We start from the raw sequence: 3,535 nt of genomic DNA on the forward strand, positions 1-3,535 counted from the left end.
CTCTCAGTCTGACCATCAGTCTGCGGATGATATGCAGAACTCAATCTCAGCTTAGTTCCCAAAGCCCTCTGCAAACCTTCCCAGAACTTCGATGTAAATCTAGGATCTCTGTCCGAAACAATACTCGACGGAATACCATGCAAACTTACAACCTTCTCAATATACAACTCAGCTAATCTCTCTAACGGATAATCCATTCTGATCGGAATGAAATGAGCCGATTTTGTCAACCTGTCAACAATCACCCAAATGGCTTCAAAATTCTTATTTGTTCTCGGCAAACCAGAAACAAAATCCATACTGATACTATCCCACTTCCACTCTGGAATAGCCAACGGTTGCATTAGCCCAGACGGCTTCTGATGCTCAATCTTTGACTTCTGACAAGTCAAACAGGAATAAACAAAACTCGCAATTTCTTTCTTCATTCCCGGCCACCAAAATAACTTTTTCAAATCATGATACATCTTCGTAGCTCCAGGATGAATACTCAAACCACTACGATGTCCTTCTTCAAGAATACTCTTCTTAAGTCCTGTAACATCTGGAATACACACCCGACTACCAAATTTCAAAACACCATTCTCATCAACTCTGAATTCACCACCCTGACCTGAGTTCACCAAAGTCAACTTATCAACCAAAAGCATATCAGATCTCTGACCCTCTCTAATCTCATCCAGAATACCACTCGTTAACTTCAACATTCCCAATTTAACACTATTGTGAGTAATCTCACACACCAAACTCAGATCTCTAAACTGCTCAATTAAATCCAATTCCTTAACCATTAACATAGACATATGTAATGATTTCCGGCTCAATGCATCAGCTACTACATTTGCTTTACCCGGATGGTAATTCAACCCAAAATCATAATCCTTCAGAAATTCTAACCATCTCCTCTGTCTCGTATTCAGCTCTTTCTGATCAAACAAATACTTTAAACTCTTATGGTCACTGAAAACCTCAAATCTTGATCCATACAAATAATGCCTCCACAACTTCAGAACAAATACCACAGCTGCCAACTCTAAATCGTGTGTCGGATAGTTCCTCTCATGAACCCTTAGCTGTCTCGAAGCATAAGCTATAACCTGCTTATTCTGCATCAACACACCACCTAAACCCAACAATGAAGCATCACAATAAACCTCAAATAATTCCGACGAACTCGGTAATATCAGAATAGGAGCAGTAGTTAACCTTCTCTTTAACTCTTGGAAACCTTCTTCACATTTTGAATCCCAAACAAACGCTTGCCCCTTTCTAGTCAACATTGTCAACGGTAACGCCAACTTGGAAAATCCCTCAATAAATTTCCTATAATAACCCGCAAGTCCAAGAAAACTCCTTATCTCAGAAACTGACTTCGGAGCTTCCCACTTAGATACCGCTTCTATCTTAGAAGGATCAACAGCAACACCACCTCTTGAAATCACATGACCAAGAAAACCAACCTCTTCTAACCAGAATTCACACTTAGATAGTTTAGCGAATAACTTCTTTTCTCGTAGAACTCCCAAAACCACTCTCAAATGCTCAGCATGCTCTTCTTCAGATTTCGAATACACCAAAATATCATCAATAAACACCACAACAAATTGATCTAGGTACGGATGGAAAATCCTATTCATATACTCCATAAACACTCCAGGCGCATTAGTCACACCAAAAGGCATTACAGAATACTCATAATGTCCATACCTTGTTCTGAAAGCAGTCTTCTGAATATCCTCAGTTTTCACACGTATCTGATGATACCCAGATCTCAAGTCTATCTTGCTGAACACACTTGCACCAACCAACTGATCCATCAAATCATCAATCCTCGGTAAAGGATACCGATTCTTGATCGTCACTTTATTCAGTTGTCTGTAGTCCACACACAACCTCATAGTACCTTCTTTCTTCTTAACCAACAACACTGGTGCACCCCACGGTGACACACTCGGACGAATAAATTTCTTATCCAACAGATCTTCCAATTGACTCTTCAATTCAGCTAACTCAACAGCAGACATACGATATGGAGCCATCGATATCGGTCTAGTACCAGGTACCAAATCAATCGAGAACTCAACTTCACGCTCTGGCGGCAATTCATTCACCTCTTCCGGAAACACATCAGGAAAGTCACACACCACAGCTAGATCGCCAATCACCAGTTTATCTTTAGCCTCCAAAGTCGCTAACAGCATAAACAACTCTGCCCCATCAGCTACTTCCTCATTCACTTGCCTTGCTGATAGAAACAAACTCTTTCCTTCCTCAATCTCAGGAAATATCACAGTCTTATCAAAACAGTTGATAGAAACCCGGTTAAACACCAACCAGTTCATACCCAAGATAACATCAATCTGCACTAATGGAAGACACACAAGGTCCATTCTAAAGTCTCTACCGAAAATACTCAAGGGACAACTTAGACAAACTGAAGTAGTAGTTACTGAACCCTTCGCAGGAGTATCAATCACCATACTTCCAAGCATTTCAGATATCTCTAACTTAAGTTTCACAGCACAATCCAAGGATATGAAAGAATGAGTAGCACCTGTGTCAATAATAGCTACAAGAGGAAAGCCATTAATATAACACGTACCTCGGATCAAACGATCATCTGCAGAAGTCTCAGAACCCGATAAAGCAAAGACCTTGCCTCCTGACTGATTCTCTTTCTTCGGCTTAGGACACTGTGGACTGATATGACCCAACTCTCCACAGTTGAAACAAGTCACAGTCTTCAACCGGCAATCTGCAGCTAAATGACCACCTTTTCCACATTTGAAACACTTCTTCTCATTACTGGTACACTCATGGATACGATGTCCAGCCTGACCACATCTGTAACACTTAGCAGGAGCACTAGAGTCTCCCCCACTAGGCCTCTTCATCCCACTCTGTCTCTGAAAACCTTTGCCAGCAGCATACGGTTTTCCACGATCCATCTGATTCTTGCCTCTCCTATCAACTCTCTGCTGATAGCTCTCAGCTCTTGCCTTGGAATCCTGTTCGAAAATCCTGCAACAGTCAACCAAATCAGAAAACACTCTAATCCTTTGATACCCAATCGCCTGCTTGATCTCGGGACGCAACCCGTTCTCAAACTTCACACATTTGGAAAATTCCCCAGCAGCCTCAGCATAGGGAGTATAATACTTAGACAACTCTGTGAACTTAGCAGCATACTCCGTAACGGACCTGTTACCCTGCTTCAATTCCAAGAACTCAATTTCTTTCTTTCCTCTGACATCCTCGGGAAAATACTTCCTCAGAAATCTCTCTCTGAACACAGTCCAAGTAATCTCAGCATCTCCAGCAGCTTCCAACTCAGTGCGAGTAGCAACCCACCAATCATCAGCTTCTTCCGACAGCATATGTGTACCGAACCTGACCTTCTGGTTATCAGCACACTCAGTTACTCTGAAGATCCTCTCTATCTCCTTCAACCACTTCTGAGCGCCATCTGGATCGTATGCTCCCTTGAACATTGGAGGATTGTTCTTCTGGAACTCACTCAACTGACGAGCAGCTC

Source organism: Lathyrus oleraceus, chromosome 4, assembly GCF_024323335.1.
Source record: "Lathyrus oleraceus cultivar Zhongwan6 chromosome 4, CAAS_Psat_ZW6_1.0, whole genome shotgun sequence".
Taxonomy (NCBI): domain Eukaryota; kingdom Viridiplantae; phylum Streptophyta; class Magnoliopsida; order Fabales; family Fabaceae; genus Lathyrus; species Lathyrus oleraceus.